The sequence below is a fragment of the Streptopelia decaocto genome (genome assembly GCF_964273445.1).
Source record: "Streptopelia decaocto genome assembly, chromosome: 3".
Taxonomy (NCBI): domain Eukaryota; kingdom Metazoa; phylum Chordata; class Aves; order Columbiformes; family Columbidae; genus Streptopelia; species Streptopelia decaocto.
The window spans coordinates 63,415,345-63,430,831 of NC_138656.1; the positions used below are offsets into that span (position 1 = coordinate 63,415,345).

Here is a 15,487-nt window from a genome sequence, read left to right on the forward strand (position 1 = left end):
TCTTAATGGCTTTCATCCTCTACTTTATTACCACACAATAATGTTTCAACTACATTTCTTTTGGCATAACTCATTTGAGCCCTGGTTGGCCTGCCAGTTTGGATCTTTCCGTCTGTTGTGGGTGTTTGCTCTACAAACAAAATCTAGGTCTTCAGCAACACTTGCCACTTACCCATGCCAATATTTGTTATCCGCTTCACTACCCAGTCTGTAGCAATGCCAAGCAGCAACATCAAGAGAATACAGGCTTTTCACATCAACAGTCACTTTGAACTACTAGTTGTTTTTTGCTGTTCGGGGAAATTTATGTTGTGGCATTGATTTTGACACAAAACCACTACAAAATCAAACAAATGGGGAATCTAAAGATAAAAGACACCTATGGGTATCAATTTCATGACCAACATGTATTTCCCATGGAATTTTCTTCCCACTCCCACCCCTCCAGCTGAATATAAAGAGTTTAAATTCACTGTATTTACCTTACATCACATAGTGCTCATCTTCTGGATTTTGTGTTATTTTGTGTTTTGCCTTTAGCATTCCTTACTCTACAACTTCTATTGCTATAGAAGTCACATAGGCCCTTAAGGTGTGCTTTTTCTTCCAGCGATAAAAGCGAGCTTCTTTTCTTTAATGGTATGGTCTGACAAACAACATCTCCTTCTTTAGAGGCAACATGTCTTAACTTGAGGACAATCCTCAAGTCAGTATAGCAGTAACCAGCAAGAATCTTTGCAATTCAGACGGTGCACTCACAAGAAAGAGTACTGTAACCAGTAGTGTCTGCAAGAGTGGAATCCTAGTAATTCCAAAACCCCACAATTACATTTATCAGCTTATAATCACCATATAAGAGCTGTCAGAGAAGGATTGCTGCATTTGCACCACAGCTGGGGTGTGAGAGAACTCATGCCTTCACACTGCAGCGATATCAATTGTCTCTTGGTTTGGGCTGTACCTGATGGGTCAACATCTGAGGCTGGATTCAAAATCTCTAAAATGGGGAAATCCTTGCATACAAGAAGGCAGAATGAGTATTTTTCCCTATGTCTTGTTTTCTTTCAGCATCAAGTAGTCTATAATTACAAATGGATATTCTCATCAGAGGTGTCCGAGCCTGTCTTAGGAAAGGAGCAAAAAGAGACAAGTCTCAAGCTGTTTCTTTTAAAGTCTTCCTGAATTTTCTAATCTAGGAAAATGTCACTATCGGCATTTCCACTGGTTTTAGCAACACAGGGAACCTTATTGAAGACAAGATTGTTGCAAGCGCAGCTGTTTTTAGTCCTGTGCCAATTAAACTTGCTCAGGCCAATGGTATTAAATACTGGCAGCCACACAAGTACTAGCAATAAGAAAAAGCAGTTTGGATGGTGCAAACTCAGGTATCCTCAGAAAGCTTCAGACACCAAGTGTCTCCTGTTGTGGCTGTATATTAAGCCTTTAAAAGTAGTAGTTACTGTTCTTAGGAAGGCATGTGAAGCTGCTCTATTATTTTTTTGAGGAACTGGCACATACTCTGCTGTCATTCCTTCATGCCTAGAGATGTTAAAGCATCTGAGGAATGAAACAGGGAATATCATGCATAGAGTTTTAGAGACTATTCTGCATATAAAAAGCATCTAGAGGTAAAATCCTAACCCAGTTGGTGCTGTGGTAATTATAGCATCTATTATATAAAAGAAAGAACCACAGCGACTGGTTTCCCTGAAAAAGAAAAGTGATACTCCATTTCCTCTGTGAAAGAGTTGAAGGTTTTTAAAATGCTGTTTTTGAATGTGGAGCAACAGATACTGAAAATACTTCATTAGCTCTCTTTAAATAATACACTATAATAAATGAAATGTGAAGATTACAACATCAAGCAATATAGCTTGTCAGAATTAAAATTGTTTGTGCACATGCATTATAATTCCTTCTTTAATTATTGGTCCCTAGCCTCTTTCACTGGATGCAGAATGAACAATGCTGAATTAAGCACAGATATCTAATACTGCCTGCTCTCTATTCATTGCCAACTCATTGCTTCTCTGTGTGCTTACATTAATTTCCTTTAACAGCACTCCCATGAGCTGCAGGGTTGTTTTTACTTCTGAAGCACCAAGATTAAAGAAGATGTATTCATCAGTGTCAAACAGGACTTGATTTCTTTATCTTACACATTATGAAATACCCAGAGTATTTATGTGATACTGCCTGTTGACTTCATTTTCAGTAGTAAGCTACTCTAAATGAGACCTCAGCATCTTAAGACTGGAATTATGAAAACACATCACTCAACCCCTTCACAAAATCAGATTCAAGTAATGTAGCGCATGGCATCACACATTTTTAATAAAGAAAACATCATCTCTTACAATTTCATTAGAATTCTGCAAAGAACACTCAGCAGCCTCAGTCATGATCCTTCCCTCCCTCCCCCCCACTTCTAATTTTCATAGAAATGACACAGGGCTTACATGGAAAATAGCTTACTTTACTGCACAGCTCTGCTCCAAAGTAGAAAAATCTATTCTGTGCACTAAAAAGGCATGGCTTAGTGTGCATATGACAGTGAGATGGAAGTCTGTAGTTAACTTTAGGTTAAAATGCATAAGAGGGATGAAGTTATACAGACAATATATACTGCATGCTAGATTTTGCAAATTCAGTATGACTTCATGTAATATAAATAATTTTCTTAATGAGAAAAGATCAAAGCTAAAAGAGGCCTTGCTTTCTTAACTAGGCAGTTGTTTTGTTGTTTTATTGTTGAGTTCTGTTTTTTACACCTGTTAGTACTACATTTCTCTCCCAGCTTTTTCTTTCCTTCTTGTACATACACGCACAAATTGCAGGTCAGACCATCACGTTGTGGTCCAAGATTTGATACACCTTTCATATGCTGGAAGAAAAGTTACAAAAAGAATGAAAAGGCTAATACATGGTTTAAAGGAGGGCACGAAGGGTTAGGGTAAGGCAGTTGCCCTTGGGTGGGGAAGGTGTCAAGAGCCGACTACCCACAGCACTCCCGGGGCCTACAGCCCATGCAGCACAGCGACTGCCCTCACACTCTGTCAGGTTTTTCATATCCAGGCCTTTCAGCAGTCAACATCCGCAACAGCACCTGAAAGTCTTTAGCCAAGTGGAAGACAACCCCCATCAAGAGTGTAGATGGTCAGAAAATTCAGGCTGTAAAGAACTCTCTGGTCCAACCTCCTGCCCACAGCAGGGCCAGCAGCGTGGTCAGGCCAGGCTGCTCAGGGCTGTCCCCCCTCACACGTGGAAAACCCCCGAGGAACCCGCTCCACCGCCTGAATGTCCTCAGCATGAAAAAGCTTTGCCTTCCACCGAGCCTGAACCTCTCAACTCAAACCTGTTGTCCGTCAGCCTCCCACTGTGCAGCACAGTGAAGACCCTCGCTGCGTCTTCGTGGCTACCTCCCCATGGGCTTTGGGGCGGTTCTGTTAGCCCCCCCAGTGTGGTCTCTTCCCCAGGCTGAGACAGCCCTATCCCTCAAAGCGGCCCGCACAGGACGGGTGGCCACCCCTCTGAGATCCCTCCGGTGTGTCCGTGTCCTTCCTGAGGATCGGGGCCCTGCTGGGGGCAGCGTGAGCTCTGGGCTGAGACAGGGGGGGTCTGGGGAGCTCTGGGCTGAGAGAGGCAACGGCCTCCCCGCAGCTACCGCTGCGCTTCCCGCCCGCAGGGTCGCGGTGCCACCGGGCTCCCCCGCAGCCCGGCCAGCGCTCCCCCGCGCAGCACCAGCGGGTCACGAGTCTGCGTGGAAACGCCGCTGCGACAGTCGCTGCAGGGACAGCGACATCTCACCGCCCGCACGGCCAGCCCCGTGCCCGGCCAGCCGGGGCCCTGCCTACACAGCGGCGCTCCCAAGTAGCCACCCCTCCAATGCGGGTGTCCCCCAGCCCACATGCCACTTTGCTGCAGCTGCCGGCCGGGCAAGCGCCCCGATCCCGGGAAGGTAGTGGCGGTTGGAGATGGCTCAGGAAGGGGGGGCGGGGGCGAAGCGCCCACTCTGATCATTGACGGCTGCTCCAGCCAATGGCAGCGGGGCAGGGGTCGGCGGCGACGGCGTGGGCGGAGCGAGCAGCCGACGGGCCGGCGCCGGGGAGGCCCGGGCTAAGGAGGTGACGGGGGCGGGGCGCGGGGGCGAGCGGGGCGCGGATTGGCTGAGGGGCGTGGCCGGCGGGGTTTTTCCCGGGCTGGGCGGAGGGCTGCGTTTTGGCCGCTGCAATTTCGTATGTGAGGGCGAGCGGCGGGTGTCTGGGCGGCAGGTACCGGTGAGGAGCGGGCGGGAGGGAGCGGGGAAGCGGGTCCCTGGGGGAGTGTGGCCCGCAGCGAAGCGGTGGGGAACGGGGGTGCTGGGGACGGTGGTGGGGAACGGAGGGCGCGGGGGGGGTCCGAGCCACCGCAGCGCTGCGGGGGGGGGGCGGCCGTGCGCCGAGGGGGCCACTTTTCCCCGGACCCGTCCGGCGTTTTCTCCCGCTCTGCGCCGCGGGCGGAGCCGGGCCGGGCGGTCGTAACTGCGGTCGGAGCTGCCGCCTCTCTGCCGGCCCTGAGCGGCTGCTGGGCGGGCGGGAGGTCGGTTGGGGGCTGTCAGAGCCGGGGCTGGCCGCGGGAGGAGCGGGGACGGCAGGGGGCGGCAGCGGCGCCGAGGAAGCGTGTCCGGAGCGTCGGCCGCGGCGGGGGAGATCCCCTCCCCGCCGGAGCCCCTCGGGGCGGTGGGGCCTTTTTCCTTCTCTTGGGGTGGGCAGGGGTCTCTGTGCGGCTGACTCGTTCCTCCTTTCCGCGGGGGTTTGTGCACTGGTCTCGGCGAGCCGAGGCCAACCGCCCGGAGCTGCTTCTCGCCGCTCAGTTTCAAATGTCCCTCGCGCGGCGGGCGCTGCCCGCAGCCTCCGTCCGCCCACCCTGCCGAGGGGCGGCTCGGCGGTGCGCCCCGGCCGGGGCTGGACGTGCGGTCACCACTGGCCCCGCATCTGCGGCGCTTTTGCGTCTTCCACCTCCTGGTCTGAGGCGCGAAAGAGAGGAGTGCTTTTCTCCGAAAATCTGCCCCGATTTCTGTTGGTTGCTCTCCCGCACCCGTCGTGTGGATGCTGTGCGAGGAGAGGTTGTTGTTGTGGATGCTGTGCGAGGAGAGGTGGTTGTTGTTGTGATTTTTTTTTTTTTTTAAAGCACCACTTCTGATAACTTCATCTGTTTGCATCTTCGGCTGTTTCTTTCTTAGAGCTGGAAGTGAGAAACGGCAGAAAAGTGAGCTAAATAGGTAAAAATCATTTTTACTCTACTGAAATATGCACGTAGGAAGCTAAAATATAGACAACTTGTTCTCTTTCAATAAGTAGTGTAATGCTGTATGCCACAGACATAACCATTAACAATCTAAACAATTTAGATCCTTTTCCTGCCACTGAATCTTTTCATAGCCCCAAGTACCTGCTCTTGTCCACGTTACAGGTACATCAATCACCATTTCATTTTGTTCCCTCCCTTTTTGATCCTTAAATAGACCCTGCACAGAAGTTGTTTATCAATAATCAGGTAGGGGGTGAAACTGAGGAAGACTGTACATTCCTAATTTCCTTTCTCTTCAGGATTAGAATAAAAATCATTGTAGAACCCTGTTGTATATTCTTTATCTGCTGTTTGATAAAAAATAGTCTACCTTTCGAAATGGGGTGATCTGGCCTCTGCCTGAACACTGTGCACAGAGGTCTTTAAAAAACTTGAGATGTTATTTATAACTTTAAGCCCAAAGTTCTTTTCCTATTATTGTTCTTCTTAAAGCTTTGATTACAGTACTGTGAAGTCTGAATACTCTCAGAAGAGCTGTTAACACTGTGGTAACATTTTTAGTGCAGCAGCTCTCCACAGGTGAAGATCCCACTAAGTTGAAGGTAATCCCTTTTGATGTTAACAGTATTGTGCATACATGGGTATGGCTAGAATGGACTTAAAGGAGGCTATGTTATGAATGATTGCTGATTGACATAAAGGGAGCTGGCTTGAGGGTTTGTAGTCTTAATAATTATGATTTCCAGAAACTGCCTCTGAAATAAATCAGTGCCAGAGAACAAGTTATAGCCAGCTAGGGAGTAAGTTTAGATTAAGGTGCTTTGATATCAGCAATGACTAGCAAGCAGTTCAATGAGGATGTTTTTTCTTATAAAGCTGTCTCAAGACCCATTTTTTTATTAGAAACATGTAATTTATAGATTTTTTTTTTTCATTGACATATAGTGCTTTGCTTAGCATTACTGCCTTATTTTCTTGTCTGCTAGCATAGGTGCTTCCAGAGTGTTAGTGAAATGCAACAAGGACGTAATTTTGCAAAACTTAACCTTCAGCAAATTCTCATAAACTTGCATATTTCTGGATTTGGAGAGTTTAAAATGGCAAAGTACTTTTTAAACAGGAACTATCTAAAAAATAAAGCTGGATCCTTTGGTGTAATAGTTTGAAGTTTCAAGCAGCACATAAATTTAGTCCCTAAGCTACAGAGCCAACTGGTTATAGAACAAATCCAGTTCAAAACCTGTTTTGTGGCATGCTGGGTTATGCAGGAGCCTTTGGGCTTAGAATATGGCCTTCCATTCTGTGTTTTCAGAGGTTATGGATCTTGAAGTTTATATATCAGCAGTTTGTACCTGTGACAAACAAGCTTGCACTTTAACAATGTTATTTAGAATGATCTAGACAAGGCTTTCAAAATGTACACATTCTGTGTGCACATGTGTTGGAGAAAAGAGTTCAAACTTCTTAACAGCCAAGGCCACATGGAATAGACTTCCAGGCTTCATTCCTTTGGAAATTTACCTTTTGTTCCACTTCTAATTTGGTAAGTCTTCAGCAAGTGCAGTCAATTAATAAGAAATTTTGAATTTTGTTACCACTTTTTGATATAACTTAAAAAGTAGGAGCAAACAAGGGCAGGTCTCTGAAGCTGGTCAGACTTACTGATGTCTGTTATGTGGGTTTTAGGTGGCAACACTATGGACTGAATAGCTCTCATTCGGGGAGGGCAACCTGAAGAATAATTGTATTACTTATTGGATTCAATATGATCTGAATCATGTAGTGAGTGTGGACATAGGCAAAATATGCATTTTTCATTTGGGCAACTCGCAAGTCGTACGTTTAAGGGTGAAGAATGTGGGTCATAGGTGCAGAATGGAAAAATTTTCTGGGAAGGGCAGACATTTAAAGGAGGTATTGTGGATTGTGGTTAATAATAATTTGAACATAAGTTGTCTTTAAGTTGTGCAAAGAAATCAAACTAGGTATATAAACAACATAAAATATAAGATAATAAAATCTTTCTGTAGTTGGTGCTTATGGGATTCCTTTTTGAATTCTGTGTTAACTTTCGGCGTTAAACTTTATAAAGCCGATAGTAATAAACTGAAAACATTTAAAATGTTACAAGAACTGGGAAGCATGTTTCACTACAAAAGATTGATTATTTAGGGACTAAAAGGAGAGGGGGGGGAAAAAAAATTGTGACATATTTACCTGTAATGTGGACAAGAGCAGATAATAGTGGCTATGAAAGGATTCAGTGCCAGGAAAAGGATCTAAATTGTTTACGTTGTTAATAGTTATGTCTGTAGCATACAGCATTACTCTAATTATTGAAAGAGGACAAGTTTTCTACATTTTAGTTTACTATGTGTAAATTTCAGGAGGGTAAAAATTATTTTACCAAAGGTGGTTGTGTGTAGCCTATTTGCCATTATATATTTTTAAAGCAAGATGGAATGCTTTCCTAAGATATACTAATTCGAATGGTGGTTTTATTCTGGGTCTGATCATAAGTTGGAGGGAGCAAGAAGAGAGAAGGTGGGCTTGCTTCCTCATCACAGGCAAAATTAACGCAAGCAAAGCAGTGTTGGAAAACTCTCCATTGTATTCTTGCACAATGGTTGGACACAAGAAGGGATGGGAGCAAGAAAAGGGGATGTGAGAGCGTGTGATTGTGTTATAGCCTGGGTTATACGAGAAATCAAACTGCATTGTAAGCGGTTATTTCTGGCCTTCTAAATTGGAAGAAAAGACTCCTCTTGACTTTAAGTGTGTTAGACTTTGCTATAAACAGCAACACTTCTACTTTTTAAAAAGAGAAAATCAAAGTGTAGTTTAAATGATTGCATTTTTTTTTCCTATTTGGAATGGTGTTCACATTTAAAAATATATTACTTGTTTAAGCATAGTTCAATTTCACTTACCTTTTAAAATTTACTCAGTGGGATAATTTTTGGTGTGATTTGACTCCAAATTTATCTCTTTCTTATAGGTAAAGAAGATACTGTGCTGTTATCCAGTTGTTGTTGGTTGCATTCTACTAATCTTCAAGACTTCCTCTGAGTGAAAGGTAACTCGTGATTTTTTTTAATATCAGAAAATTCACTGTAGGAATTTACTACATAGGTGAAGTTCTGTGTTCTGTTTCACCTTCTCAAAATATTTTTGCTGTTGATGTGATAAATTTGCATTATATTACAGTTTTGTAATATTATGCAGGAAAGAACATACTGATACAGTAAATATTTTGACTTTTAGCAAGTCTTAAATTATTAAAAACTTTGTGATACGAACTCTTCTGTGATGGTAGTTTTACTAGTAACTCATTTCTTTCATAGACTTCACCTTGTCTTTGAATGCTTTGCATTTACAGACTAGGTGAAGGCCATGTCAACAGAATACGGGTTAATTACTGTTGGGTAATTGAAATTAGCCATTGTGTTTGGCTAGTGAAATGAGAAAAGTATGTTCTGTGTATGGTATGAGATTATAGACTTTCATGTAATGCAAGTGGGACAGCTCAGCAAGAATTCCAGCTTGTTTATTTTAACAGACTTGGGGAAAAAGAAGTTTGTTTCTGTTGCAGTAGTGTCTGCTGTTTTAGTGGCCCTATACAAACACGGCATTACAGCAACTCTGTAAGTACTGCTACCTCCCCAAGAAGCTTTATAGACATTGTTGACAGTAATTCTGGATAGCTTTCTCTAATTTCAGTTTACAACTCATGGCTTGGTTTCTCTGTTTTATATTCTTTATGTAGTTCTCTACGTCTGGCATACTACCTTGAAAATAGAAACAGTCTTAAGAAATCTATGGACTTTATATGTAAAACTTCAAACTCCAACAAAACAAAACTCAAATCCTGTCTCTCTTCTCAAGTGTTTCTCTTTACCTTCTTGCCTCTACAGTCCTGAAACCTTTTTTTTCCTAGTTCTGGAGGAAAGCTGAGGCTAGATCTTTTCTCATTCTTTTAAGACTAGAGGACTCAATTATAGGTAATGTTTATGAGGTCTCCTAGAGGAGACTTTCAGATGCCTACCCTTTCCCCTCTGCACATCACAACTTTCTTTGATGGCATTATGTTTTGTGACCGGACTCAAGTATGTGATGCTTTGAAGGCCTGACTTTGGTTAAGCTGGCCTCTTGTATAAAAACTGATCAGCTGGCTCTGAATATTCTCAGAAGCAGGTAGTAGTGTTTTTTGGGGAGTTTTTTTGGCTGGTGATTTTTTTTTTTTCTAACGGAGATAAGGTACTACTGCTGTTCATCTCTTTGTAGTGCTTTCATTAATAGTAGCTTGGCTCCTCAGAGACCTCATGAAGGAGCACTCCAGGAGGATCTTCTCTTTAAAGCTGGAGGGTTCTTTGTCAGTGTGTAGGACATTAACTGGATGATTTACTTGATGTTATATCTGCAATGGTGCTTGTGTTTGTCTTGTTTTGTCCTCCCTGGATTCTTGCTGAGGGGTGTGATGTGACCTGTCTTTTAACTTACCTTGCTGTTACTAAGTGATGCAGCCTGTGCACTCCGTAAGGTCATTGTTAAAAGACTTTGGCACTGTATTATAAAATAGGGTTAGCTAAGGACAGTTTAAAGGAATCTATGGATTGCCTTGGTGCTCAAGGTTCGAATCTTTCCTTTTGCTTCTGACATTGTCTATGTGGTTTGCTGTTCGCAAAGCAGTAGTTCTGGAGAAATGTTCTGTAGGAAAAGATGTTCAGTTACCAGAAAATAAAAATAGACTCTAAAAAAAAAGTGTGGACTCTCTGAAAGATCAGTTTCATCTTAAATTGCTTGCACTGATGACAAAGCAGAGTTTAACCAAATATTTATTGTTGAAATTACTCTGTAATTAGCAGTGTTGTACAGCTAAATGTAACACCAGATTTTACTGTAAATTACTGCTATCCCATTACTGTGGCTTGAGAAGTATAGACTATAACTGTGGTATTCTTTTTAGTGGCCTGGATAAGAATTTGACTACAACGTTTTAAGAACATAGGTTTTGTATTTTTAATAACATTCTTCAGTATGTTTTTAAAATGCATCATGTGCTCTCTTACCGCAATGGAAAATAAGAACAGCTTTCTCTAATTTGAAATATTCAGTTATCCTGTATATGGGATTTAAAATATATATTCGTATTACAAGCCTTTGAATTCATACTAGGCAGACCTTTACATTCTGGTTGACTCAGCATGTATCTGCCCGCCTTCTGAAAATCAAACCAAAATTAAAATTTTATTATAAAAATATGCACTTGGGTTTCACATTTGTTGGAACATTTTTATTGCTTCTAGCTACTTCCAAAAGTAAGGATTCATTAATAAAATAATTTCAATAACTGAGTATGTCCTGCAAAGTCCTGTGAGTTTGAACAATTCAAATTTGGATCTGAAAGTTCTTGTTCAATTTCCAAATATATTGTTTTGTCCTTTGTAGACATAGCTTGTAAATGAACTATTTGCTGTTTCCTCAGCTGAAAGAAGCTGTTTTATCCCATTTGGCTTCCTCCTTTTGAAATTGTTCTTAAGTGAGTTACTTAAATAATACTGTAAATGCTCTGTCATCAATCAATTAAAGAAACGTGGCAAAATAACAAGCCTCTGTATCATTGATCTTCCCTTAGAGGACCGGATCCTTTTTTCTTATATGGCTTTTTGGGTGCTTTTCCTGGTAGGATATTGCATTATAGGACTATGAATCTGAAGCAAATCCAATGTCTGGAGAAAAAGAGGAGGCGGGGGAAAACCCAAAGAATGTTGTAGCATAAACTTTGTACTTAAGTCCTTGTTTGGTCTGAAGGGCTGCTTTGTCCTCTCTTTGGTCAACGCTTTTGTATTGCAGTAATCTTTTGTCAAAGAGACAGGTTAGCTACATAATGGTCAGAGGCAGCTGCTCACATCAAGGCTGGGATTGCTATATATCAGTGCTACTACTCCTTTTTTCAAAAACTGCAATTGCACATGACTTTAGTATTAAACCTATTTTGGACCTCTAGTTATGTCATGTTAATTCACTTCAGCTGTTGGATATTTGGGCTTACTTTCACAGTGTAGTTTCTCTGCTTATGGTATTCTTGAGGCTATCTTATAGAAAGCATTAATGTTTAATGAGAAAAATTGTAGAGGAAAAAAATTGTTGTGTAGGTGAAGGGTTAACAACTTTCCTGCAGTTCAGAGTGAACAGAAACCTAAAAAAAGAACCAAGTTAAGGTATTGTAAATCTTTTGTATTGCCTATTTTGTGGGTTGTCATTAGGAGAGATGGTTAAATATTTTTATTTAAGAACTTAAGGGTAGTTTGGTTGACACAAAAATGATGTTGATAAAAACTTCTTCTATAAGATACAGGAAACTTCATAAAGCTTTTTTTGTAAAAAAAAATTGTTATTGGGGTTCTTTTTCGCTTTATGTTGTGGTGTGTGTGGGTTTTTTTTTTTTTTTACTTCGCATGGTCATGTTGGAGGTCAATTCTTTTTCCTGACAATACTCTTCTGACATTGGGCTGTGCTTTTGATCAACTGCTACTTCAGAGCTGAAAGTGATCATAGTTCTTGTGATTGATAGGAAAAGTGCTTTAAGTTTTAAGCATCAGGAGCTAATGCAAGACATTGTTATAAAATACATTGATGTAGTCATGTTTTTTTTAATTTGTTCGCTTCTGACCTTAGTAAAGACGTATGTCTTCTTTCATTGGGAATTAATTGTATTTTCCTTGAGTGCTGTTTTCTTTTTTCTACCTTCTGTTTGTTTATTGGATGCTGTTTTCTGTTAAATTTGGTCCCTTTTTTAATTGAGTTTTGCAGTTTCTCTTTGTGAGGAAACTTTTTAGTGGAAAAGGTGCTTGTTTGTTGTTTTTTTTTCCTTGTGTTTGTGTTGTGTTTGCTTTTGTGTGTTGCTTTTTTTTTATTTTAGTAAACTTAGGTGATTCTTAATACATAGTTAGTTGAGCTGAAGCTTAGTAGTGTAGCAGGCCTGCTGCACTTTTAGAACATCTTTTAGAATAATACCCTGTTTTTTAGAAATCCTTTTGAATTACACTGTCTTAGGTAGTACTAATATGTTGCCAGTGGTTTCTGTTGTTTGTCACATCTTGCTAGTTCTTCCCTCACCCTTGTTTTTTTTTCAATATAAAATGAAATAAAGTATCCCTCTTTTTCTGGGGAAACAAAGGTGGTGTGTATGGTGTGTAGGATGTGTGTTATGTGTGTGTGGTAGCTTTTTTTTTTTGTGGCTGTGGAGTTTTTAATTTCTTGTAGAGAAGCGCAGATTTTGCTGACTAGCTTCAGGTTCTGCCTGCCACCAGTGTGCTGGAGCCAGTGAGTTACCTGGAAGTCTATTGCTGCTCCGTGTGTGTCTGGGGAGCGTCTGCAGGACGGTGCTGTTTTGTGATAATATCTGTCTGCTGTCAGATGACACTTCAGTTCTTTAAAGTATCTTGTCCTAATTTGAAGAAGAGGGTTCCTACATTCTTGCGCAAAGCAACGGTGCTTCATAACAAATATGACTCAGATGAGTCTAATTTTCTTACACAGATCCAAAATGTCTGATTTTCTGCAGTTAAGTCTTTTTTCCCAGATGTGTTTAGGTATAGTATTATTCCCTGATAGTTCAAGAATGTAACTGGTACTTGAATAATTGTGTGGAAATTCTCTTACTGAAGTTTCTTGTTGTAGGGGCTTGAGTAACTTTCTTACATGACAGAACAATATTAGTTTGATTTCTATACAGAAACGAAGTTGGAAAGTTTTGCAGTGTGTGCTTCCTGTATAAAATGAAAAATGAAACAATCATAGCATAGCAACTTTGAGTCAAAACAAAACTTAGTGGGTATTATATATTTTTATTAGAACAGCAAGATTCCAGTATAATGAGAGTTCCACCTGTATCGTTATTGTTGTTTGCTGTTGTTATGGTATTAGCAGTTAACTTTTTATAGAAGATGAACCATGTTTTGCCATTAGATTTTCTGCAGACTTGAAATTATAATTATTTCTACTTTTCAATAACATAAAATAAAATTAAGGAAATTTGTTTTCTTTAAAGATATTTTTGTGGAGCATTATTAGTATGAAATGGTATGTAAACTATGATGGCATGAGGGGAAAATGTACCACTGTGTAGGAGTGCATTAGATCTGGAGATACTTGAGACATTTCTGACTATGATTCATTATTTCTTTGTCTGGTTTGGTGAGCTTAGAGAGTAGAGTGTGACTTTTGTACCTTTGATCATATGTGTCTTGTATGTGCAAACCTTTGAACGGCAAATTTGGCCACTAACTAGGTTGCTGTTTTGTTTTGTTTTTTTTTCTTCAATACAAAATTTGAGCTAATTAAAGTAATGATATCAGTGGGCAACTCTGTGGATCATTCAAGGACACTACTCTTGAACAATTGCTCCTATTGTGGGACCTTTAAACCAAGAATGTACTTACAGCAATGCCTTTAAAGTAGGAGGCTGAGTATCTGTAGTCTGTATGGAGGTTACATTAAGCAACTGAAGTCGGGCTTCCATTTTCAGCAGATGTTTTGAGTATGATTTCTTTTCCTTCCACTACATTTCAGTTTATCCTCTGAAGGTGTGGTTCCTGCGTTTTTTTTCTCCTCTTCATCCTTTCAGCTCCAAGCAAGCCCTTTGTAACTTCTCCTCCCCACTTCATTTTCTTCTGTTCTCTTGTCTTTTTTGATCTCCCCTTGAATTAAGTCTAATCACTACAATTGTTTACAAAGTCCCGTACTACTGAAGAATTGAAGACAGCTAGTCATCACTAAAGAAACATTTGTAGTGAGTTGAAAGTGGTCTGATGGTGATACACTGCAAAGGTATGCAAAACTTTTTGTCTCTGCTGTAAGAAGGAAAATGTTACCTGAGCCACAGCTGGAATTTTTAAATGCTACACTACTTCAACATGGAAGGCTACTTGTTGCTTTATATGAAGGTGATCACATTCACGGTTTTAGCAGAAATTGAAGCAGCCACCTCAAAATTCTGTGTTTAAAATAGGCAATGTAGCTATTACTGCAAATGAGGTAGTCTTATATAGATCTTACATCAATATGATGACAGTATAAAGACTATTCTGCAAAATCAAACTAAGCTGAATATGCTCTCATGCAGTGCTTCTAACCTTTTGTGTTGAAAAGAGTTGTTCCTCCTTTCACGCTGCTAGGCAAAGGGATATGCCTTATCTTTTAAGGTATGTCTCCCTTTGCCTGAAAAACCTTTCAATTTACTCAGGTGTCTCTACGCTCAAAAAGCACTGCCATAGGTTGCACTTACTTTTCAAGAGTATGCAGTCATTCACATGATAAATCTGTCTTTGATGCTGATACCCTGAAGGGCTGGTAATTCTGCAAAGGGCTAAACGGTTCTGCAAGAGTTTTGCCAGCAATTCGGTGCTTTTCAGTCAAGAGAGCAGGTATACTACATTCAGTTTTCCAGTCTGATCAACTGATTTGGTTGTAGTTACTTTTTTGAACCATTTCCATGTTTTGTTGTTTTGCTGCTATTGTTCAAAGCACACCTGCAGATTTTACTGTAGAAGTCTGGAGGAACAGAACAGTAAGATCAAGCTCTTCTTTAAATTTTTGGCTTGTTGCTGCATAGGGAGAAGTGATAGCAAGAGAAAGTCACTAATGCATGTGGAGTGCATAGATACAAGCTCCTGGCTTTGACTTCTGCTAGTTTTCAGTTTCTTATTGTTGTGCTAAGGAAGGCATAACCGTTTGGGGTAAGAAGTAAGAGAAAAGGAGGAATCCAAAAATGCATTTTTTTTCTTCTGTTTTGTTGTGTGTGTGTTTGTGGTTGGTGGTGTGGTTTGTTTTTTGTTTTGTTTTGTTTTTTTAAGTTCAAAAGTCACCTATTTTTTTTCTCCATCTTTTCTACTCTGTAAGAATAAGATGTATTTGTTCCACCCCACGGGTTAATGTGGCTACTATTTTCCTTCTTACAGATAATGGGCTTTGTGGCTGTTAGTCTAGCATCGTAATGCAAATAGTGATATTCAGAGGTCTGACTAGCAGCTAATTCTTAAACAGCGTAAAGTAGAAAAAGTGAAGAGACTTGCAGTCTGATGTAATGCAGTGACTCTGCATTATTGTGGTTTTGTGTTCATAAGATATTTGAGTCAGCATAGAAAAGGATGATCAGTAAGATGCTGCTGTGTTTCCTGTGAGTGGTTTTATTTCC

General features: G+C 41.0%; 1 protein-coding gene across 11 annotated transcripts in view; it reads left to right on the forward strand.

The window, feature by feature from the left end:
* The first annotated feature begins 4,205 nt into the window (after positions 1 to 4,205).
* EPB41L2 (erythrocyte membrane protein band 4.1 like 2) overlaps positions 4,206 to 15,487 on the forward strand; it is a 100,673-nt gene continuing 89,391 nt past the window's right edge. For 3 of the 11 annotated variants that reach the window (XM_082047351.1, XM_082047356.1, XM_082047357.1), the window contains exons 1-2: positions 4,209 to 4,271; positions 8,288 to 8,365. The gene's annotated coding sequence lies outside the window, so the exon portion shown is untranslated. Of the gene's footprint in view, positions 4,278 to 5,157; positions 5,261 to 8,287; positions 8,366 to 15,487 lie in introns of those variants that run through there. The other 8 variants (XM_082047358.1, XM_082047359.1, XM_082047360.1 and 5 more) reach the window with 6 other exon arrangements.